The following is a 26219-nucleotide window of genomic DNA, read 5'->3' as shown; positions in this document are numbered from 1 at the left end:
ATTCTGACAAAGTTCAGCAAAGGTAAGAGCATATTTCTAATATTAATTCTGAGTTTAGGTTGCCCTGAACTTGGCGGGTGTCTGAATAGCTCACCGTGATGGCTGAGCTATGTACTCAGAATATTGAAAAATGTGCTTTCTCCGTAAAGCTATTTTAAAATCTGACACAGCGGTTGCATAAAGGAGTTCTGTATCTATAATTCTTAAAATAATTTATGTATTTTGTCAACGTTTATGATGAGTATTTTTGTAAATTCACCGGAAGTTTTTGGTGGGAATACATTTTCTGAACATCACGCGCCAATGTAAAATGCTGTTTTTGGATATAAATATGAACTTGATTGAACAAAACATACATGTATTGTATAACATAATGTCCTAGGAGTGTCATCTGATGAAGATCATCAAAGGTTAGTGCTTCATTTAGCTGTGGTTTTGGGTTTTTGTGACATATATGCTTGCTTGGAAAATGGCTGTGTGGTTATTTTGGTCTATGTACTCTCCTAACATAATCTAATGTTTTGCTTTCGCTGTTAAGCCTTTTTGAAATCGGACAATGTGGTTGGATTAAGGAGAAGTGTATCTTTAAAATGGTGTGAAATTATAGGATTTTTGAGGTTTTTGTATTTCGCGCCATGCTGTTCCATTGGATATTGGCTAGGTGTTCCGCTAGCGGAACGTCTGTCCTCAACAGGTTTTTAACAAGAAATTTGTGGAGGGGTTGAAAAACAAGTTTAATGACTCCAACCTAAGTGTATGTAAACTTCCAACTTCAACTGTATATCATCGGCCTACAAGTTATTTTTGTTTGCTATAGAAATATAATCACTAAGATTGTGATGATAGCCAGTTTGTTTTACAAGTGTGTTTACAGTTAACAGGCATAGGCTAAATGCATTGCACTTCTCGTTGTGGATGGAATTTGGATATTATTAATTGCATTTCTGACGTTGTAGCAACATAACGTAAACATTTTTTTTTATCAAAATGTGTTTTTGGGCAGAAAAGCCTTCTCGAACATGTGAACTTTCACGTGCCTTAATATCAAACTTGTAAGCCATCTATAAATATGAATAAAATTGTTAAATTACGAGCCTAGTTGGTTTAGCCACAGAAAAAAGTAGCAACCTTCCCCTTAGCCATGATTTGCTAAGATAATGAGTGGGCTGGACATGCCGAGAGATGAGTTTGGATTGGTCTGCCATATAGCACGTGTCTGTCTATTGGAGCTGGTCAGTATGTCTAAGTAATAGTGTCAAACATGGCTTTTTTTAAATGTATCGCGTAGTAAAACTGCATAAACCTAATGTCAAGTTAAAACCAGTTAGCTGGCTCGCTAGCTAATGTTATGTGTATGCTCTCCACTTTCTGGAGTTTTAAAATCAGTGGAATTCGAGTATGATAGCTAATGAGACGTAGAAAACACCAGTCTGGATTACCTCGTCAAACTAAGGGCAACCATGCATGGCATCAGACAGGAGATGCTTCCAATCATGATGTATACTGGTAAGATTACACGTTTCTAATTTTGACAGAAAGTGGTTTCATTTCAAGTGTACTATTAGCTCGCTAACATTAGCTGGCTGGGTCGCTAGTTAACATTATGTGTATGATCTTATTCTTCGTAGCTCTGACACATTTGCTTGATTAGTTATAGTCATAGAACCTGGTTGGTTAGCTACCTGCAAATTCATGCAGGGTAGTAATGTCATGAGTTGTGATTATAGTCCATTGTTTAGCTAGCTAGCTAGCTAGCTACATGTCTTAATAAAAGACTCCACTCTAATTTTACTACGTATTTTCATGTCAAGTTAGTTTACTGTTAGCTAGCTAGCTAACGTTAGCTGGCTGGCTTGCTAACTAAAGTTACGTCATGTGTTGGGATTCTTTGTTTACATAGCTAGCTATCTAGCTACATTTCTTAACAAAAGACTCTAGTCTTAGTGTGCCAGATCGCAGAATAACTGATGAATGTTTGAACACTCAACACCCGTTGAATATGTCCTGTGTCAGTAAACATCGTCAACAAAGCATAATTCAATTTGTTGCCAGCTGCACAGTTACAGTCACCAATGTTCTGGATAACATGAAAACTGCCTAACCAGCTCTGCTGGGGTGAGTAAAATGGTCAGAGTGGGGTGTTCTCTCCTTATCTGTCTGGAAGTAGCTAGCCAATGTTAGCCAGTTAGCTTGGGTGCTTGACTGTCGTTGTGAGGTCAGAGCTTTCGGAACAAACCTACTTATTGGCCAGAGCGTCCAGTGTGCGCTCTGAAGCGAAACGCTCTGACAACAGACAATCTGACAACACAGTTGCAGTCACCAACGCTCTGGATAACATACTGTACCAGCTGGCTCTGCTAGAGCGAGTAATGTTCAGTGAGCTGTTCTCTCTCTCTCTTAGATGTCTGGAAGTAGCTGGCAAGTTAGTACAGAACGCTCAGATCAACCCTTAAAGAGATCGGTGGGGCTAAGGCTTAAGAGGGTGTGAACAATGTTGAATGGGTGTTGACAAAGAAGGGCTCTCCAATATTAGTACCAAAACATTGAAAGACGGTTATCTCAAAAGTGAGTTTACAAGTTGATCAACTTTCAAAGCAGAATTACTTTCTCATTGTCAAATGCAGTGTGTGATATACCATTTTGTAGCTCTGAATCTCTACTTTTGTCCAATGTAAAAAACAGAACTTAAAATGTTGCTACATAAGACCGAATCCAGGTGGTGAGTCACATTTTGTTGAATATTCTTCGGCCAAATTCAATTAAAATCTAAATTTATATTGAATGTGCTCTGTGCCATATCTGCTTTTATTGAAAAAACGATAACTTCCTTATAACTCTGAAGTCAGGAAAATCGACTGTTTTCTTAGCACCCCCACGTTTTGGTCAAGCCCCCCCCCCCTTAGCACCAGGAGAGAAAACATCCTGGCGCTGTGCCTGCTATAGCCTGAGTGGCAAGGACAGCATGCGTTAAGTGGAGGAACTGAACCCAGAAGAAGGAAATATTATTTTGACAGTGAGGAGAGAAAACATGAAACAAATTTAAAGGATGGATAAATCTAGAGCAGGATGTCAGATAAAATCTCAAAAGATAAGTACATAGAAAGGGGAAAACAAAATGAGGCGAAAATGAACAAACAGTCACATGCATATACAGTAGTTATTCAGGGCTGTCGCAGTGTCTGTAATAGAGAGACGGTGAGCACTCACATAGAGGAAGAAGTGAGTGACACAGCAGCCATATTGTAATTCACATGGTTTCACACGGTTTGAGTTAATTTGGCCCAGAACAAGTAGCATATTTAATAATACTTTTCAATTATTTCCGTTCACCCCAGCTCGCCTCACTAAGCGGAGAAGCAGAACACAGGCCTTCCTAACAGTCTCTTATCTCTGAGAGCGGCAAACCATTTCCCCCAACAATCTGTGGAATCCTCCTGTTCTGCCTGCCTGTAAGTCGCTCAGTTAGGGTTAAGTGCCTTGCCCGAGAGCACATCGACACATTTTTCACCTAGTCGGCTCGGGGATTCGATCCAGCTACTTTTTGGTTACTGGCCCAACACTCTTAAGCACTAGGCGCAATCTGCTTCCCCCGTTAAGGAACATTCTTCTGTTCATCTTATCACTGCATGTTGTTGTCTGCTGTGGCATCATGGGATGTAGCATGTCGCAATTACCCACTCTCCTCACCTCTCGTCTTGCCTGGCTTATCAGTTAATGATGCACTGGGTTGGATACCTCCTCTCCATGGTCTTCTACATGCTTCCCAATGGCTTTCATTCATCCTGCTGTAAATTGCATTGTGTATGTAGGCCTATGGGCTGTTTTGCTGCAATGGGCGCTATTACCATCACAACTACTGGTGGTGTTATAGGACAAAACAGAACTGTCACAGAAGGTCCTCTGGGGGTCAATGCTGTTCTGTTTCTTCATCCTCCATGTTTTGCAGTGTCATCATGACAGAGCACTCAATAACTGGTCTAGGATCAGGCCTGTGGAATTAATCAAAGGGGCAGCATTACACAGAGCAGAGAATCTCCCTTTGGAATCGAGATCAGGAAAGAAAGCTAAATTGGAATCAGAATCCGTCTGTCTCTGGCCAGCTACACTTCTGTGCTACACACTGATCAGGAATATGAGGATGGTTGTGTGCATCCAGGTCCCTATCCTGATTAGAAATTGGTTTGTGGTTGATGTCTGTGGACACTGCACACTCTTATGTCTCCAATGCAATACATTGAATAAATATCAGTATTTCGATAGCTAAGCTGCCTGCATTCATCAGAGTTGAATCTAATTTCATGTCTGAAGACACCCTGGGTGTGTTTAGGTTAAGAGTGTGTAGTTCAATTCACTAGCGGATCGCAGCCATTCTATGGTCAACTGGTAACCTGAGTGTCTTCTGTGCTGCCAAAATATCCGATGCACACAGGTTACAGAGAACGCTTTGTAGGGGGATAAGTATTTTGAATATTTAAAAAAATATTTCATCTTCCACAGCTGCTGCCCTTTAACATTCTTTCATTTCTCTTTGCCCCATTTCTGTCTCTGTGATGTGGCTGGAATAACCGTTTTTGGTCTCCCTGTTTTCACTCCATAATAATGTATTGCGTAATGTATTGTGTTTGGGTTTAATTGGGTGATTCCCGAGCCTCCAAGATACTTTTTTTTAAAGGGTTTTGTGCTCGTCTCCGAAGCCAGCGATGACGTAAAATAGAAATGGTTGCTGATTTGTGTAACTGTATGAGGGAAATATTCGTGCTCAGCACTAAGTGATATCATAATAACCTTTACTGTAAAGTTTGTACTGAAAAGTTTATACTACTAGGTCAGACCCTGAGGGGTCTATATCTCCCATATAAAATGAGATACTATTAAAGAAGAAAGATGTGTCCGGAGGGAATGGCTGTAACCTTTACTCATGACATGTCACTCCTGGCCTTTATGATGAGGTCAAAGGTCAAGTCATCTTGGAAAGAAGGCTTCTCTACTGTACGCACCCTCTTCACATTTTAGTCAGTAGTGATATAATAAGATATGCCGAATTGCAGACGCTTTTATCTCAGAAAACATACGGTGGTGCGTGCATACGTTTAAATATGGGTGTTCCTAGTGGGACTCAAACCCACAACCTTGGCATTGAAAGCACCATGCTATGCCAACTTAGCCAGACTGGACATCCACAGAATCCAGATTGTTTTGGTGGCACTGCAACACTTTACTTCTAAGTAGATCAGAGCTTTGCTCTTTTTTTGTGACACAGCATTTGATTAATCATTAATCATATGTTTGGTTGGGACCACTGAGTCCCTGTGCGTCTTGTTGCTTCTGAGTGTTGCGTTGTAAAGGGACAGGACACCCTTTGTTTTAGTGTTTTCACTCTCTTTCCTTCTTTCTTTCTTTCTTTCTCTCTCACTAGCTACTAAGTCTTTCAATTTTGCTGGAGGGGGCACTTCAAGGCTCCCAGAGTCTTCCTGTTATCTAAACCCCACAGCCATTCTGGTCCACTTAACCCGTTGGATTGGCGGACTGTGTGCGTGGCAATGAATGTAGATTGCCTGAGGGACATCTTCTCTGAATTTCTCCTGGACCCCGTTGTGAACGCCATCATAACACTGAGCAATAGAGGCAGTGTGATCAATGTTACATTTACTAAGAGTCTCTTTGATTGTAGCAAAAAGCGACTCGGCATCTAATCTGTCAGCTGGAGTGAAATTAAGTAATTCCTCCACAACTACATCATTTTTTACATAGCACACCACCACAGACACTTGTTCCATTTTACTGAGGTCCTTACTCTCAGCTACCATCAATGCAAATAGTTCAGCATCTTGTATTTCACCACTTATCTGATCCCTAATCATATTTGCCATAATGTCTAGTATTTCATTCTGTATATCATGATGCCTGTACGTAGCATTTCTAGGACTATCTGAGATTTTCTATGTAACTGTTTTGTTGAATTTGCCTATGACCTGTAAAAGTTCAAAGAGGTTTCCCTAGTTGACAGCCATGTCATTTACTATGTCTCCTCTCTGTGAAAATCCCTGGTATGGAGTGTAACACAATGACTCCACAACTGCTCTCATATGCCAGCAGCATACCACCCTGCATCCCACTGCTGGCTTGCTTCTCAAGCTAAGCACGGTTGGTTCTGTTCAGTCCCTGGATGGGAGACCAGATGCTGCTGGAAGTGGAGTTGGAGGGCCAGTAAGAGGCACTCTTTCCTCTGGTCTAAAAAATATCCCAGGGCAGGGTGCTGTCTTTTGGATGGGATGTTAAAACGTGTGTCCTGACTCTCTGAGGTCATTAAAGATCCCATTGCACTTATTGTAAGAGTAGGGGTGTTAACCCCGGTGTCCTGGCTAAATTCCCAATCTGGCCCTCATACCATCATGACCACCTAATCATCCCCAGCTTACAATTGGCTCATTCATCCCCCTCCTCTCCCCTGAAACTATTCCCCAGGTCGTTGCTGTAAATGAGAATGTGTTCTCATTCAACTTACCTGGAAAAATAAAAACAATATATATCTCTGTTCTCTTGGACTATTTTCGAATGGTCCACTCATTCCACGCTGTCATTGCATATTTATGCTCCACACTAGCATGCACAGTCCTTTGAAAGAGAATATTCCAGCCATTTGTAATCCTCATACCATCTACGATTAAAGTAGCGATCCTGCTGTCCAACTTTTGTGGCTGGATAACGTCGAAGAAGAGGGCGCCTTGGTTCTTCAACAGGTGACTGGCTTAAATCAGAGGAAGCGGTGGCTGTTCTATCGGTGCAGCTAACGTTGGCTGTTCTATCGGTGCAGCTAACGTTGGCTGTTCTATCGGTGCAGCTAACGTTGGCTGTTCTATCGGTGCAGCTAACGTTGGCTGTTCTATCGGTGCAGCTAACGGTGGCTGTTCTATCGGTGCAGCTAACGGTGGCTGTTCTATCGGTGCAGCTAACGGTGGCTGTGGAGTAGCTATCAGTGACGTACTGCTCTGGTGCTCCCTCACATCGTGGCTCACGAGTTTCTCTCTCCAACTCATCTTTCTTATCTCTCGCTTCTTCTTTGGCCCCCTCGGAGACAGGGTCTGGATTTTCATTTTCTACCCACACTTTTCTCTTGATCAGAAAATGGTCCATCGCAACGGGGTGAGATGGGCGACTAGCTAGCTAGAAGTTAGGGCTACATTATGTGATCTACGTGCACACACACCAGACACCTCCACAAACACACACACACATCATAGGGTACACGTGCGACACGAGCATTCAGCCAGGGATCGGATTGGGAACAGAATGGCTGGTTATTAACTTTGACATATTTCTTTATTTAAAAATAAAAGGATACTAAAATGCTTGAGGGGGCTTAACTGGGGCTACGCAGATTTGTGACGTAGCTAATGCACCCCCTAGCCCCAGAGTAGCGCCGTGCCCGGGCTATAGAGAGGGGGGGTTGAGCCCTTAGGACCCTCGGCCACTGAAAATGTTTTTCCCCATACACTCCGATAGTCTTATTCGATCTTCATGTTTGGTCGTTGGGGGCAGGATTACTGCAACAATACTCTATGTACGCTGACAAAGAGGACAAACTGTCTGGCTGGATAAAGCAGAATGGGAACAATTGGTTCATATATGTACAGCATATTTATATTTGTTGTACTAATGACTTCATGTTGATATGAAGTAAGCTACTTGTACACTACATGACCAAAAGTATGTGGACACCTGCTAGTCGAACATCTCATTCCAAACTCATGGACATTAATATGGAGTTGGTCCCCGCTTTGCTGCTATAACATTCTCCACTCTTCTGGGAAGGCTTTCAACGAGATGTTGGAAAATTGCTGCTGGTTCTTGCTTCCATTTAGCCACAAGAGCATTATGTGGCTAAATGGAAGCAAGATGTTAGGTGATTAGGCCTGGCTTGCAGTCGGCGTTCCAATTCATCCCAAAGGTGTTCGATGAGGTTGAGGTCAGGGCTCTGTGCAGGCCAGGCAAGTTCTTCCACACCGATCTCAACAAACCATTTCTGTATGGACCTCTTTTTGTACACGGGGGCAATGTCATGCTGAAACAGGAAAGGGCCTTCCCCAAACTGTTGCCACAAAGTTTGAAGTTCAGAATTGTCTAGAATGTCATTGTATGCTGTAAGATTTCCCTTCAATGTAACTAAGGGGCCAAGCACGAACCATGAAAAACAGCCCCAGACCATTATTCCTCCTCCACCATACTTTACAGTTGACATTATGCATTGGGGCAGGTAGCGTTCTCCTGGCAACCGCCAAACCCAGATTCATCCGTCGGACTGCCAGATGGTGATGAATGAAACAACACTCCAGAGAACGCATTTCCACTGCTCCAGAGTCCAATGGCAGCAAGCTTTACACCACTCCAGCTGACACTGCACATTGTGATCTTAGGCTTGTGTGCGGCTGCTGGGCTATGGAAACCCCTTTCATGAAGCTCCCGACGAAGAGTTCTTGTGCTGACGTTGCTTCCAGAAGCAGTTTGGAACTTGTCATGAGTGCCCTGGGTGGAGGATCATAGCCCCCTCTCACTCTCTCTTTCTCTCTACAGTTTTATGACTTTACGACAGGTCATAAATACCTGGTAGAAACTGCCATGCAGTATTGAAAGAGTCTACCAGAACAAAGAGCTTCTCTAAGTTCAAACTCCTAATCCCCAAAATGGGAGAACTAAACAATATTTCTCCTTTTGAGAATGTGGGAATGGTCCATGGACACTTAGGGGACAGTCATGTCGAGTGTGTATCATTTGGTGATCTCATGAAGGACAGGAAACACACATGACTGCATCTCTTAAAGTGTACATTTCCCAGCTGTCAGGTTTACATCTAAATATTGTGAAACGTATGTGATTTAACATGAAACTATTTGTGAAAAGATGTTGTGATGTTAACCTTCTAAAGGAGAGTTTGGATTTTCAAATAAAGATGAACTAGTCAGTGGCCACGCCCACGTGGGCATAGACATTACGTCAGCATTTGGTCTTCCCTGTGGCTCAGTTGGTAGAGCAGGGTGTGTGGAACGCCAGGGTTGTGGGTTTGATTCCCACGGGGGGCCAGTACAAAATAAATAAAATATAAAATGTATGAAATGTATGCATTCACTACTGTAAGCCGCTCTGGATAAGAGTGTCTGCTGAAATGTAATGGAACTGCTCTTTTCTACTCCAGAGTATAAAATCACCCGTGAGCCGAATTTACATTTCATGCCAAAGAGACCCACAGCAAGCCGGATGTTTCGAATGGTTACGAAGTCAGAGAACACCGGGACAGGAGTCCCCACATTGGAATGGCTACAATTCTATAGGCCATGGAGACCATACAGCTGTAGTTTTGGCTACATGGCTAGAAATTGTTAAACACTGAGACTATCGATCACTACAAAATAAGAGCAAGTTCTAGAAGCTAAGAATTACTAGTCTGCAGCTAGAAATTACCTAAATCTAGAACGAGAATACTGACAACCGCCGAAGCATCTATTCTATGAGAACATTTCCGAATGGTACTCTGAAGTATCCATTCTAGCCACCTACAACAACGAAAGACATTGTGACTTCTGGGAAAGTTAACCAGAGACTCTGATGAACTCTACAGGACGATCGAGGATTCCAACAGAGAAGACAACAACGACATATGGGCGTAAATATATAAATTGCAATTATACTCGAATGAGCGGCCGATCATGTGAAAAAGGATTAGCATTTCAATGAATATAATTATAGACTGTGTGTGGTGAATCCATTTTGTCTTTCCCGCTCTGTCTCAGTCCCCATCCCTTATCTTTGTCTACCAAGCAGTCATATCGGCTTAGCCCACTAGGGACTTTTCTATCATATTTTTTTTTTTTTTTTAGTAACCAATATCTACTGTTTGTTATGTAATTCTGTGTGATTATTTAATTAGTTAGTAAATAAATAATTAAGCCAATTTGTATATCGCTGATTCATGATTTTGGCTAGGGTTCGTGCAGATATCCAAGGGTTTGCAAAGTTCAACAATGAGAATTGAGGTAATAATAATAATTCATTAATAGAAGACTAATTGATCAGATATTAAAATATCTGAAAAGTTATATTCGGAAAATTCTAACTTTGTAATCTTAACATTTTCCGTGGTGCCCCGACTTCCTAGTTAATGTTTACATGATAGGTTTAATCACATAATAATTAAACCTAGAAAATTGATTTGATAAAATAACAGTCTTCACATTTAATGATACAGTTGACCGGGGCAGCTTTAGCAGGGCAGAAATTTGATGAACTGACTTGTTGGAAAGGTAGTATCCTATGACGTGCCACGTTGAAAGTCACTGAGCTCTTCAGTAAGGCCATTCTACTGCCAATGTTTGTCTATGGAAATTGCATGGCGGTGTGCTCGAGTTTATACACCTGTCAGCAGTAGGTGTGGTTGAAATAGCCAAATCCAGTCATTTGAAGGGGTGTCCACATACTTCTGTAAATATAGTTTATGTAGCCTTCACCATGCTTGCGGTAGGCTTAAAGGTGCTATTGGTCCTAGAATCCCATAGTTTGTTTGCTGTTGTTCAGAAAAACAGACTGAACTTATTGATACAAAAAGCAACCCACACACTACCATTGCATAATTCATTATGTTTATTCCAAAACGAAATTGACTTGTTCTTTCTATACAAATGGAATCATTCAATATAAGAAAAAACACCTAAACAAATCAACTGCACCAAGACCACTTGACTTCAAATCAAATCAAACTTTATTTGCCACATGCGCCGAATACAGCAAGTGTAGACTTTACCGTGAAATGCTTACTTTCAAGCCCTTAACTTCTTCAGGCTAGGGTCTATTTTTCTCAATTTCCGCCTGACTGAAGTGCCCAAAGTAAACTGCCAGTTGCTCAGGCCCTAAAGCCAGGATATGCATATCATTTGTACCATTGGAAAGAAAACACTCTGAAGTTTGTAGAAATATTAAAATAATGTAGGAGACTATAACACAATAGATATGGTACGAGAAAATCCCAAGAAAAAACAACAATTATTTTTTTTGAGAGCCCATGCTCTTCCAATGGAACGTATAGGGAAAAAATGTAATCTAGCTACCAGTATGCAATTCCTATGGCTTCCACTGGGTGTCAGTAGTCTTTGTTCAAGGTTTCAGGCTTGTTTCTTCCAAAACGAGGAACAATAATGAGTTTTAGTACAGGGACAGACTTTGAAATTTGTGTATGCGCGAGTGACAAAGAGGACACGCACCTGCTAATATCATTTTCCTATTGAACATACTTTTTCCGTATGAAATATTATAGTTTAATTACATTTTAGGGTATCTGAGGATTAAAAAGAAACGTATTTTGACTTGTTTTAACAAAGTTTAGCGGTAGATTTTTGGATTTCTTTCTCTGCATGTCGAACAAGTGGATTACTCTAATCGATGGTGCCAACTAAACAGACTTTTTGGGATATAAAGAAGGATTTTATCTAACAAAACGACACTACATGTTGTAGCTGTGACCCTTTGGATGACAAATCAGAGGAATATTTTCAAAAAGTAAGTGAATATTTAATCGCTATTTGTGAATTTATGAAACCTGTGCCGGTGGAAAAATATTTTGATGTGAGGCGCCGTCCTCAAACAATCGCATGTCATGCTTTTGCTGTAAAGCCTACCGCAAATCAGACAGTACAATTAGATTAACAAGAATTTAAGCTTTTAACCAATATAAGACACTTGTATGTACCTAAATGTTTAATATCCATTTATTTGAATTGAGCACACTCCAGTTTCACCGGAAGTTGTCCCGCTAGCGGGACGCCTAGCCTTATTAACCAACAGTGCAGATCAAGAAGAAGAAAATATTTACCAAGTAGGCTAAAATAAGAAGTAATAATAAAAAGTACGCAATAAGAATAACAATAATGAGGCTATATACAGGGGGCAGGGGTACAGGCTAGTTGAGCCAATCTGTATATGTAGGTGGGGGTGAAGTGACTACGCGTAGGTAACAAACAACAGCGAGTAGCAGCAGTGTACAAAAGGGAGGGGGAGAAGTCAATGTTAATTGTCCGGTGGCAATTTCTGTGAATTGTTCTGCAGTCTAATGGCTTGGGGGTGGAAGCTGTTGAAGAGACTTTTGGTTCTAGACTCCGGTACAGCTTGCCGTGCGGTAGCAGAGAAAACAATCTATAACTTGGGTGACTGGAGTCTCTGACAATTTTATGGGCTTTCCTCTGACACCGCCTATTACATAGGTCCTGGACGGCAGGAAGCTTGACCCCAGTGATGTACTGGACTGTTCGCACTACCCTCTGTAGCGCCTTACGGTCAGATGCTGAGCAGTTGCCATACCAGCCGGTGATGCAATCGGTCAGGATGCTCTCGATGGTGCAGCTGTAGAACCTTTTGAGGATCTGGGGACCCATGCCAAATCTTTTCAGTCTCCTGAGGGGGAAAAGGTTTTGTCGTTCCCTCTTCACAACTGTCTTGGTATGTTTGGACCATGATAGTTCGTTGGTGATGTGGACACCAGAACTTGAAACTCTTGACCCGCTCCACTACAGCCCCGTCAATGTTAATGGGGGCCTGTTCAGCCCATCTTTCCCTCTAGTCCCTGATCAGCTCCTTTGTCTTGCTCACATTGAGAGAGAGGTTGTTGTCCTGGCACCACACTGCCAGACCTCCTCCCTATAGGCCGTCTCATCGTTGTCGGTGATCAGGCCTACCACTATTGTGTCGTCAGCAAACTTAATGATGGTGTTGGAGTCATGTTTGGCCACGCAGTCGTGGGTGAACAGGGAATACAGGAGGGGGCTAAGTACACACCCCTGAGGGGCCCCAGTGTTGAGGATCAGCGTGGCAGACGTGTTGCTGCCTACTCTTACCACCTGGGGGTGGTCCGTCTGGAAGTCCAGGATCCAGTTGCAGAGGGAGGTGTTTAGTCCCAGAGTCCTTAACTTAGTGATGAGCTTTGTGGGCACTATGGTGCTGAATGCTGAGCTGTAGTCAATGAATAGCATTCTCACGTAAGTCTTCCTTTTGTCCAGGTGAGAAAGGGCAGTGTGTAGTGCGATTGAGATTGTGTCATCTGTGTATCTGTTGGGGCTGTATACGAATTGGAGTGGGTCGAGGGGTCTGGTAGGATGCTGTTGATGTGAGCCATGACCAGCCTTTCAAAGCACTTCATGGCTACCGAGTGTCATGGGGCGGTAATCATTTAGGCAGGTTACGTTCGCTTCCTTGGGCACTGGGACTATGGTGGTCTGCTTGAAACATGTAGGTATTACAGACTCAGGCAGGGAGAGGTTAAAAATGTCAGTGAAGACACTTGACAGTTGGTCCGTGCATGCTTTGAGTACACATCCTGGTAATCCGTCTGGCCCAGCAGCTTTGTGAATGTTGACCTGTTTAAAGGTTTTGTTCACATCGGCTACTGAGAGCGTTATCACACAGTCATCCAGAACTGCTGGTGCTCTCGTGCATGCTTCAGTGTTGCTTGCCTCAAAGCGAGCATAAAAGGCATTTAGCTCGTCTGGTAGGCTCGCATCACTGGGAAGCTTGCATCTGGGTTTCCCTTTGTAGTCCGTAATAGTTTTCAAGCCCTGCCACATCCGACGAGCGTCATAGCCGGTGTAGTAGGATTCAATCTTAATCCTGTATTGACAATTTGCTTGTCTGATGGTTCATCTGAGGGCGTAGCAGGATTTCTTATAAGCGTCCGGATTAGTTTCCCGCTCCTTGAAAGCGTCAGCTCTAGCCTTTAGCTCGATGCGGATGTTGCCTGTAATCCATGGCTTCTGGTTGGGATATGTACGTACAGTCACTGTTCGGACGACGTCATCGATGCACTTATTGATGAAGCCGATGACTTAGGTGATGTATTCCTCAATGCCATTGGATGAATCCCGGAACATATCCCAGTCTGTGCTTGCAAAACAGTCCTGTAGTCTAGCATCCGTGACATCTGACCACTTCCGTATTGAGCGAGTCACTGGTACTTCTTGCTTTAGTTTTTGCTTGTAAGCAGGAATCAGGAAGATAGAGTTATGGCCAGATTTTCCAAACGGATGGCGGGGGAGAGCTTTGTATGCATATCTGTGTTTCATTATATTCATTATATTTCATTATTTCATTATATGAACTGTAACTCAGCAAAATCTTTGAAATTGTTGCGTTTATAGTTTTGTTCAATGTATACATAAAATTAAGATGTTTTTTTTGACTGCACTCGGCCATTAATAGAAAAGGACTCAAGTGAAAGTCATTTGTTATCATAACTTTAAAATGTAGTTGATGTGACTAATATAGTTTTGAGTCAGTGCCAGATAAACATTTTAAGTAATAATGACTTTTCATTGACTCCGAGTTCAGTTTACTAGAAGTATTTGAGTTAAAAATGTCTTGGGGTTTAGAAGAGAAAGTATTCAAAAATATAAATAGTACAGTAAATTACAGATACTGCAACGACTTAAGTAAAAATATTTTGAAGTACTACTTAAGTTACTTTTCCTCAATAAAGTAGCTGTCAGCAACGAGGGGGGTCAAGTGCAAGTGGTTCAGGAAAGTTTTTTTACACCACTGTACTTGTTCAATGATGGAAATAACAAAATAGCTAATCGGGGTCTACATTGGAATAATCTGAAGCCATGTGTATCCCAATAGGTTGTCCCAACCAACCATGTTTAATGCATAGGCTGCCTCGTAAAGGTGCGTCTCACCGTCCCATAACGCTGCGCTCGGCTCACTCACACATTACTTCGTGGGGCGTCGGTGCCGCTGTGGACGGCCTCAACTATTACTTGATAGGCAAGTAATTTCACTCAATAGACCAAACAAGCAAGACTTAACAAGCAATTCAATGAAATGGTAAACTTGACAGTTACTTGAAAAGGGTTGATGCGCTTATAGTGTGTGAACAGATGCAATCAACGTCAACAAATCGGTTATATCATGGGTTATAACTGCAAAAATCAAACCTTCATGTAATGCGTTATTTGCTTAACCCTTTAGTTTTAATATTTGCAACAACAAAAATGTATCTTGCATGTATATCAGCCATAGAAAATGGCCCACACATGTGTTTAATTAAAATGCAACATAAAGTAATGTAGCCGAGCCTTATAAATCAGAGAACCCAGCATTCAATAGTAACAGTCAATTCATATACACACCGAGTGCACAAAACATTAGGAACACCTGCTTTTTCCATGAGACTAGACCAGGTGAATCCAGGTGAAAGCTATGATCCCACCTGTTAAATCCTCTTCAATTGGAGTCGATGAAAGGGAGGAGACCGGTTAAATTATGGTTTTTAATGTGTGCCATTCAGAGGGTGAATGGGCAAAACAAAAGATTTAATTGCCTTTTACGGGGTATGGTAGTAGCTGCCAGGCGCACCGGTTTGAGTGTGTCAAGAACAGAAACGCTGCTTGGTTTTTCACACGCAACAGTTTCCCGTGTGTATCAAGAATGGTCCACCACCCAAAGGACATCAAGCCAAATTGACACAACTGTGGGAAGCATTGGAGTCAGCATGGACCAGCATCCCTGTCGAAGGCTGTTTTGAGAGCAAAAGAGGTGCAACTCAATATTAGGAAGGTGTTCCTAATGTTTTGTACACTCAGTGTAAATTGTAGACAATTAGGAATATAGCCCACAACTATATCAATATCTTAGAATTAAACAAACCAAACTCAGATTGATTAATTTGCGCATTTAACCTACCTTATGGTGTGTTGGTAGAAAACAGCAAGCACTCCCTGGTATAATCCTATACAATTCACCGTCTTTGAATAGTAGCTTTCTCTTCTGCCAATGAAAACTCGACAGGAGGTCCACTGGTTGTCAAGTCCCAGTCTATACTGGCTGCCTGTACCTGACCGTCTGTGAGCTGCTGCGGCATCACAGATCGCATGGAACTGCGCTTGGGCTGAGCACGGCATTGTGGAAAATCCGGAATGGGTTAGGCACCTTGGGACCAGACCATCTGCCTTCTACTGTATGTACCAGCCACTTGATTTGCACCCCTACTCTAAGTACTGAGAAAATAAAACCGGTTTCCCAGATGTAGAAATGTAGGACTATGATTACAAATTGTGACGATGTGGCTTGGCAGTTTTCATTTCATGTTCCCACTTAATGCATAAATGTATGCCTAAACTATGCTTTATTAGGACTACCCCCAGTATTTATAACATTATTATCAAAGCCATGTGCCAGCATCAATCACTTGCTACTGTGTTTGGTTAATTTCATGTTAGGCTACCAACTGGGCACAACCTGGTTGAATCAACGTTTTTTCAACATAATTTGTGGAAAAGTGGAAAATACATTGGATTTGAAGAAAGTAATCATCAGTTGTTTTGAGGGTGAAATTTCAGCCACATGATTAAGTCATCATGGTAACCAATTTTCAACACAGACAAAGCTTGTATAAAATATGTTGAATTTGTACAATATCCACTGTCAAAAAACAAAACAATAGGCTGGGCAACACCTCCTACTGGAGAGTTGATCTATGTACAGCTATTCATTTGGTCTCACGTCCAGCCTTGCGTAACTTTGATATTTGTCACTAGCTAGGTTTCCATCTAATTGGCGACAGATTTTCAAAACAATATGCACATTTTCCCACCAGAAATTGGATTCCATCAAATTGACTTGCTTCATATAAAAGCCTGTGCTTGATGGACTAGTGCGCATAAAAATACATGTTGTGGTTAAATTCCTATGTACCGAATTAAACGTTGACTGGGTTTCCATCGTATTTTCAACTTCACTGATGGTTTTCTCACAAAACACGTTCAGTTATATATGTAGCGAATGTGCCCACTCTGGTATTTACATGAACGCTCTAGCCAACAGCTCGCAGATACATATAGCCTACATGATGAGATTATTATGGACAAAATAGTGAGATTATTTTTTATATGTCAAACGGCAGCCAAGCATCATGTCACCAGAATAAGACCCTCGTTATTTATTGGAATGGAGCATCAACCTCATTACCTTTCACCACCCTGTAAAGTCCATTTTACCTAATAATAATAATAGTAAACTGCTTGCTTTCCCAACGAGTCATAGTGGGAGGACCACACAGCATGTCATCCCGTAATTCCAAATTTACTTAGATTTGATGATTATATCAACATTTGCGCATAAAAGCGTTTCCACCGACATTTCCAACGACGCATCATTATTTTTAATAACACAAAATATTCCCACCTCTTCTAGTGTATTTTGTTGTGTCGACATTTGGAAAGTTTACCGATACATTTTCTGTTTCCATCAGGCCTGTAATTAATGTGTGTGTTTTTTTTTGCCAACATGTACATGACTACTACCAATGTGCTGCGGTGAGAATGGGTGAGAGATCTATTAAAGGGATAGTTCACCCAAATTAAGAAAATACATATTGGCTTCCTTACCCTGTAAGCAGTCTGTTTCAGCATTTGTGGCACAAATCCCATTGAAGTCATGGGACCGATATAAGAATTGTCCAAATCATCAAAAAGTATCTAAAATTGATTGTGAAGCTCCACAATGCTACTTATAGATTATTTAAAAATTCTTCTATCTATCCCATGACTTCAATGGGATTTGTGCCACAAATGCTAAAACATTAGCATGTGGAAACAGTGACAGAGAGACTAAACCAAAACATGGAATGTCCATAGACTGCTTACATGGTATCCCTCCCTGTTGCTTTCAAAGTCATTCCAAAGGGTTTAATAACAGGGTTCAACAAAAAATGATGTTTACATATTAATCATTTAGCAGACGATCTTATTCAGAACAGTCATTCTGAAAAGTACTGTTTCTCTCATGGCTAACAACCAGGAAGTTTGAAAAGACAGGCGGAGTGGGCGCGGAGCTTATATTCATGAGCTTGCCTTGACTGACAGCTCTTTGAAACGCATATGTCAAGCAACTTGGATGCAGTGAACAGTGTTACAATAAAATAATGTCAAGCAAATTTGGTGATGCACAAAGCAATTCAAACAACATTGATTTTGTGTCAATGACATCATTTAAAAAAAATACATTTCGCGTTTGGCATGTCTCTTGTGATGCGGTTCACAGCAGCAGTGACGGATGTGTTGACTTGACAACTGCATCAAAGTTTTGAACGACCCTTCCCCCCCTTTTGTTCCATGCTGGCTGACGACCTAGCTATCCAGTAACTAGCTAATACCAGACTAGATGAAATGGGAATCATAAGTATCTTTGCCATAGATGACTAGGGTAACTTTTAATGATATTTTCTGACACTAAAGTTACATTTTGGCACCAGTAGAGTAGCTATCTAGCTATGTGAACTACGCCCCTCTGCAAACACGCCTTTGATGTTGGTTAGAAGGCAATACTTATTTAAACTAGGTAAGAGTATCATGTTACAATTGGTGTATTAAAATGAGAGTTAAGGGGTGGTCACCTTGTCCCCTTAATAATGAATCAGGGTTTGACATGGGGGAGGGGACCAGTAACTTTAAGATCAAACTTTATCAATTTAGAAGCAACAGTCATTTTTCATGCTTTGGTCATCATATTTTGATCTGGTTTCCTTCAAATATCATCCAATTTCGTAAAAAAAAACATGATTTTGACTATTCATGACCTTATAGCTAGATGGGACAACCACATATCAGCCATAGTAAGTACATTTTTCCTCAATAAAGTAGCTATCAGCAAAGTCAGAGCTAGTAAGCTTAATTTTCATTGAAAGTAAGTCTAAGAAGCATTAGTTCTGTTTTATGTGCACTATTTCTATGCTCCCCATTCTTAAGTTTAGTTTCTGCATCATTTACTTTCGGTTTTGTACACCAGCTGCAAACAGCTAAAAATATAACATTTTAGGTAATGGAAAATGTATTTCACAGCGGTTTAGATGGTACAATGATTCTCTACACTATACTTGCTTGTTTTGTCACAAACTGAAATTAGGAGAACTATTATAATTTTAGCAACCAGGAAATGGAGGAGCAATTTCTGCATAGTGTATCTATAAGATACTCTTTGAAGAGGTAGGGTTTCAGATGTGTTTGGAAGATGGGTAGGGACTCTGCTGTCCTAGCTTCACTACCTGTAGGGTAGTGAGGGGCAATAGACCAGAGGTGGCAGAACAGAGTACTCTGATTGGGGTGTAGGATTTGCGCATGGCCTGAATGTAGGGAAAGGGAAAGTTGTACAACTGAATACCTTCAACTGAAATGTGTCTTCCGCATTTAACCCAACCTCTCTAAATAAGAGATGTGCGGGGGGATGCCTTAATCGACATCCAAGTCTTCGGCGCTCAGGGAACAGTGGGTTAACATACTTTGCTCAGGGGCAGAATGACAGAATTTTGCCAAGGGAGGGGCAGTTCCTGTTGCTGCTCCGTATGCAAGTACCATCATCTTGTAATGGATGGGAGAATTGACTGGAAGCCAGTGCAGTGTGCGGAGGAGTTGGGGGACATTGGAAAACTTGGGAAGGTTGAACACCTTCCCAAGAATGCAAAGTTCTGGATAAATTACAGGAGTTTGATGGCAGAAGCAGGGAGCCAAGCCATCAGCGAGTTGCAGTAGCCAGAGAGACACCCCAACACTACATAAAGAGAGACCTAAGACAACAACATAGCATGGCAGCAACACATGACCACACAGCATGGTAGCAACACAACGTGGAAGCAGCACAACATAGTAGCAGCATAAAACATGGTACACACATCGCCATCAAAGCAAGCTAAACAGACACCCGCCAAGTTCTGGGGTCACCTGAACTCAGAATTAGTTTTATAAATATTCTCTTACCTTTGCTGATCTTCGTCAGAATGCACTCCCAGGACTGCTACTTCCACAAGAAATGTTGTTTTTGTTCAAAATAATCCATATTTATGCCCAAATACCTCCGTTTTGTTCGTGCGTTCAGGTCACTATCCAAAGGCATAATGCGCAAGCGTAATTCGAGACACAAAAAGTCAAAATGTTCCATTACCGTTCGTCGAAGCATGTCAAACGTTGTTTGCAATCAATCTTTATGGTATTTTTAACGTACAAATGCGATAATATTCCAACCGGACAATAGCATATTCATTCCAGAAGAAAAAGGAGGGGCACGCTGTCGGGCTCACGCATCACCAAGTCCTTAGTCCTCAGGCAGTCCACTCATTGACTGAGCTCCTATTCTCTGCCCGGTTACAGGAGAATGATGAAAAAACTTTCTGAAGGCTTTTGACAGCCAATGGAAGCCTTAGGAAGTGCAATGTGACCCCACAGACACTGTAGTTTCGATAGGGATTCAAAAGAAGAACTACAATTCTCAGATCTCCCACTTCCTGGTTGAATTTTTCTCAGGTTTTTGCCTGCCATAGGAGTTCTGTTATACTCACAGACATCATTCAAACAGTTTTAGAAACTTCAGCGTGTTTTCTATCCAAATCTACTAATAATATGCATATTCTATTTTCTGAGCCAGAGTAGTAACCAGTTTAATTTGGGTACGTTTTTCATCTGGCCGTGAAAATACTGCCCCCTACACCTTAAGTTAAACAAATGTGGTTTCTACTGACAATTGAGATGTACAAGCTATGGCATAAGGGGATGACAAGCAGATAAGAGGCAATCCGTAATTTTGAGTATGACATTAATGAACAAGCGAAGACGGACATAGTCAATATAACTATTTGTTCAGCACTTTTGAAATATACAGTGACAGAATTCAGAACATGGGCCATTCTTACAGTGTACTCCCCGTACAAGTCAGAACTGTAGGACAAATAAAGGGGGCATATAAACAGACAATGAAAGCTCTTATAATATTAAATGATTACATTTCTGTTAAACAGGTTATAGGGTAGATGTGCACCACCAAGTTAGAACAGTAGGCGAAATTAAGAGGTGAAAATAGAACATATTATTAGTGTGATGCACATTGAACGCTGTTTGGGTCTGTGTGTCAAAAAAGATACACTTCATATAACACCATTTGACACGTTAATTAAGCTTTTAATTTGACACGTCAAATAACACAATTCTATTATAGAATGTTGTGTGTGCTGAATTTGCACGTGCAAGCCAAGCGCCACCACTACTATCAGTAGCACTGTCAAAGCTGTACAAAACTGTAGCCAAAAAAAGCACACACCGGGCCATGAACGATGTGTTTACTATACCCCGTTGGTGAAAATATACCAAATTATTAGGGTGAGGCACATGGGCTATTAACAGCTTACTACCCAACATGCACTTAGTATTACTTTCTTAGCTTCAGTATATATTTCTCCCTTGCATATTACGTAATTTATGCAATAGCATAGAAGACAGTTTGGACTCTGTGGGCATATTTTGTCATCAAACTTTGTCATCAAAGTCTGGCATTCTGGCACACAGCCACTCCATTGAATAGCAAGCTAACGTTAGTGGTTTCTTTGCAACGCTTGCAGTTAGCCACTGATTCCTTCCAAACAACTCATTGTTGAATTTGTGATTTCCAACTTGTTGTGTAATGTTTATGTCCAATGGCCGATGAGCACCGATACGTTTTATCTAATTTTTATTAATTTCTCTTCATAATTTCTCTTCATATGACAAGGATTAAAAAGGATTTGCTAGTAGATTGTCGACTTGATGACAACTGATGATGACTGCTAGCTAAGACTTTGAAGGTAAGATGTTGACATCAGTCCAATCAAAGCTACTGTAGATATAACGTGAATTGACGTCATTTTATCTGTGGACAATAACCTTGAGCCTTCTTGGAAGCGCACTTCTGATCTAAGTCTATGGCAGGACCCAAAGGGCTCACATTCTTGATGTCTACCCTTACTAAAGCAGGGTGATGTAGTGTCCCCATGAGTGTCAGAACACTGAGCCAATCACGGTACAATGCTCCTATTTTCTGCTGGCCTGCCCCACCACCACAGAAAGCACTGAGCTAAGCAGAAACACCTGCATTTTGGAGCTGCCTGTTTGTATGTAGCTTTATTAACTCAATTATATATATATTTTTTTTAAATTACATTGTTTTCAAATCTAGATGAGAGAATGCCAAGAGTGTGCAAAGCTGTTATCAAGTCAAAGGGTGGCTACTTTGAAGAATCTCAAATATTAAATATATTTTGTTTGTTTAACACTTTTTTGGTTACTACATGATTCCATGTTATTTCATAGTTTTGATGTCTTCACTATTATTCTACAATGTAGAAAATATAAAGAAAAATATAAAGAAAAACCCTTGAATGAGTAGGTGTGCTCACACTTTTGACTGGTACTGTAGGAGGAAATGTTGCACTATGCACATGCATCATTTCATGTCATTTTTATCTGACCTGATTCTGCATATTCCCAGCAATACAGTTGGTTAATTTTGCATGCTTTTGTATTGTCTATGCTCCGTGATAGAGAGGCTACGGTATGTGGCCTACCACTGCTTCTACAGTAGTTACATATTATATAGTATGCAAGCTTCCAGTGCCTCCACAGTTTGATGTAACATGTGGACTTCATGCACAGAGCGAACTGCAGGTGTCTGCTGGAATATAATCGGCAGTGAAAAGCACACTGAAAGAGGCAACACACAACCTCATTATCAACCGTCAGGGTTAATAATTCACATCTTTCAAAGCTAAGACACAATTTAAGACATTTTAAGTTTGCTCTTATACTGAGTTTGACTTTTTCAAATATTTGGTGGGGCACACACACACGCTGATAAAGAGCACACATCATCATCACATTGTGAGAGTGTCACATCGTTAGAGGTCCACTGTGCTATCCTGCTTTGGTCTAGGAGTGAGGCAGTGTTTTGCAAACACACACACACACACTACAGGGGGCTGATGAATGACCAGAGTATGGGCTTCACTTATGAGCCAGTGGAGCAAAAATCTCTGTGCCTTGAAGATGGATTTCATAACAAGACTCTACTGCACACTTTATTAATGGCAGAGCCCTAGGCAACAGCAACAACAAGAGCAACCGAGAAGGAATGCTGTAGTTACCGTACGACTATGTATTCACACATATAGGCTATGAGGCTTACATAAATGTTACATTAGGGTTACATAAACATATATCCTGGTTTACTGTCATTTCACTTTCTCAAAACTTCCCTCAGTGAAATAAATTATATACATGTACATCGCATTCAGCACACTCTTACTCAAAGCGACTTACAGCAGTGCGTGTATACATTCTCGAATGAGTGACGCCAGTTGGAATAGAATCCACAACCCTAGAGTTTAAAGAGCCATGCTTTATCAATACGAACGGAGCCACGCAGGACCATAATGTAGTTTGGCAGGTGTTCAGATCGATAATGGCTCTTGTATTGTCTCGGAATCAAATTGTATGGGAAATTTCAACTCAGGAACAACCGACAGCTTATTAACTATACCAGCAAGATTATGATGCCCTGCAAAGGGCAATACAACAAAGCATAGCAGCAGATTTTTATTTATTTATTTCACCTTTATTTAACCAGGTAGGCAAGTTGAGACCAAGTTCTCATTTACAATTGCGACCTGGCCTAGATAAAGCAAGCAGTTTGACACATACAACAACACAGAGTTACACATGGAGTAAAACAAACATACAGTCAATAATAAAGTAGAAAAATAAGTCTATATCCAAAGTGAGCAAATGAGGTGAGATAAGGGAGGTAAAGGCAAAAAGGGCCATGGTGGCAAAGTAAATACAATATAGCAAGTAAAACACTGGAATGGTAGATTTGCAGTACACGAAAGTGCAAAGTAGAAATAGAAATAATGGGGTGCAGAGGAGCAAAATAAATAAATAAATACAGTAGGGGAAGAGGTTGTTGTTTGGGCTAAATTATAGATGGGCTATGTACAGGTGCAGTGATCTGTGAGCTGCTCTGACAGCTGGTGTTCAAAGCTAGTGAGGGAGATGTGTTTCCAGTTTTAGAGATTTTTGTAGTTTGTTCCAGTCATTGGCAGCAGAGAACTGGAAGGAGAGGTGGCCGAAGGAGGAATTGGCTTTGGGGGTGACCAGAGATATATACCTGCTGGAGTGCGTGCTACAGGTGGGTGCTGCTATGGTGACCAGCGAGCTGAGATAAGGGGGAACTTTACCTAGCAGGGTCTTGTAGATGATCTGGAGCCAGTGGGTTTGGCGACGAGTATGAAGCGAGGGCCAGCCAACGAGAGCGTACAGGTCGCAGTGGTGGGTAGTATATGGGGCTTTGGTGACAAAACGGATGGCACTGTGGTAGACTGCATCCAGTTTATTGAGTAGGTTATTGGAGGCTATTTTGTAAATGACATCGCCGAAGTCGAGGATCGGTAGGATGGTCAGTTTTACGAGGGTATGTTTGGCAGCATGAGTGAAAGATGCTTTGTTGCGAAATAGGAAGCCAATTCTAGATTTAACTTTGGATTGGAGATGTTTGATGTGAGTCTTACTGTCTAACCAGACACCTAGGTATTTGTAGTTGTCCACATATTCTAAGTCAGAACCGTCCAGAGTAGTGATGCTGGACGGGCGGGCAGGTGTAGGCAGCGATCAGTTGAAGAGCATGCATTTAGTTTTACTTGCGTTTAAGAGCAGTTGGAGGCCACGGAAGGAGAGTTATATGGCATTGAAGCTTGTCTGGAAGGTAGTTAACACAGTGTCCAAAGAAGGGCCAGAAGTATACAGAATGGTGTCGTCTGCATAGAGGTGGATCAGAGACTCACCAGCAGCAAGAGCGACATCATTGATGTATACAGAGAAAAGAGTCGGCCCAAGAATTGAATCCTGTGGCACCCGCATAGAGACTGCCAGAGGCCCGGACAACAGGCCCTCCGATTTGGCACAGTGAACTCTATCAGAGAAGTAGTTGGTGAACCAGGCGAGGCAATCATTTGAGAAACCAAGGCTTTTGAGTCTGCCAATGAGGATGTGGTGATTGACAGAGTCGGAAGCCTTGGCCAAGTCAATGAATACGGCTGCAAAGTATTGTTTCTTATCGATGGCGGTTAAGATATCGTTTAGGACCTTGAGCATGGCTGAGATGCACCCATGACCAGCACTGCAACCAGATAGCATAGCGGAGAAGGTGCAGTGGGATTCGAAATGGTCGGTAATCTGTTTGTTGACTTGGCTTTCGAAGACTTTAGAGAGGCAGGGTAGGATAGATATAGGTCTGTAGCAGTTTGGGTCAAGAGTTTCCCCCCCTTTGAAGAGGGGGATGACCGCAGCTGCTTTCCAATCTTTGGGAATCTCAGACGACACGAAAGAGAGGTTAAACCGTCTAGTAATAGGGGTTGCTACAATTACGGCAGACAATTTTAGAAAGAAAGGGTCCAGATTGTCTAGCCCGGCTGATTTGTATGGGTCCAGATTTTGCAGCTCTGTCAGAACATCAGCTGACTGGATTTGGGAGAAGGAGAAAAAGGAAGGCTTGGGCAAGTTGCTGTGGGGGCTGCAGTGCTGTTAACCGGGGTAGGGGTAGCCTGGTGGAAAGCATGGCCAGCCGTAGAAAAATTCTTATTGAAATTCTCAATTATAGTGGATTTATCGGTGGTGACAGTTTCCAATCGTCAGAGCAGTGGGCAGCTGGGAGGAGGTGCTCTTATTCTCCAAGGACTTTACAGTGTCCCAGAACTTTTTTGAGTTTGTGTTGCAGGAAGCAAATTTCTGCTTGAAAAAGCTAGCCTTGGCTTTTCTAACTTCCCTGAAAAGTTGCATATCACGGGGGCTGTTCGATGCTAATGCAGAATGGCACGGAATATTTTTGTGTTGGTTAAGTGCAGTCAGGTCTGGAGAGAACCAAGGGCTATGTCTGTTCCTGGTTCTATATTTCTTGAATGGGGCATGCTTATTTAAGATGGCGAGGAAGGCATTTAAAAAAATAACCAGGCATCCTCTACTGCAGGTTTGAGGTCAATATCCTTCCAGGATACCCGGGCCAAGGTGATTAGAAAGGCCTGCTCGCTGAAGTGTTTCAGGGAGCGTTTGACAGTGATGAGGGGAGGTCGTTTGACCGCTGACCCATTACGGATGCCGACAATGAGGCAGTGATCGCTGAGATCTTGGTTGGAAACAGCAGAGGTGTATTGAAAGGGCAAGTTGGTTAGGATGATATCTATGAGGGTGCCCGTGTTGACGGCTTTGGGGTGGTACCTGGTAGGTTCATTGATAATTTGTGTGAGATTGAGGGCATCAAGCTTAGATTGTAGGATGGCTGGGGTGTTAAGCATGTCCCAGTTTAGGTCACCTAGCAGCACGAGCTCTGAAGATAGATGGGGG

The 26219-nt window shown here is 41.8% G+C and overlaps 1 protein-coding gene across 3 annotated transcripts in view; it reads right to left on the bottom strand.

Moving 5' to 3' along the window:
* Nucleotides 1-15947, bottom strand: part of LOC106578647 (disks large-associated protein 1) — a 287047-nt gene extending 271100 nt beyond the window's left edge. For all 3 annotated transcript variants that reach the window (XM_014157684.2, XM_045702177.1, XM_045702178.1), the window contains exon 1: nt 15715-15947. The gene's annotated coding sequence lies outside the window, so the exon portion shown is untranslated. The remainder of the gene's footprint in view (nt 1-15714) is intronic.
* Between the last annotated feature and the right edge of the window lie 10272 nt (nt 15948-26219).

The sequence above is a fragment of the Salmo salar genome, chromosome ssa19 (assembly GCF_905237065.1).
Source record: "Salmo salar chromosome ssa19, Ssal_v3.1, whole genome shotgun sequence".
NCBI classification, from domain to species: Eukaryota; Metazoa; Chordata; class Actinopteri; order Salmoniformes; family Salmonidae; genus Salmo; species Salmo salar.
This window is presented reverse-complemented; position numbering and strand designations above follow the sequence as displayed.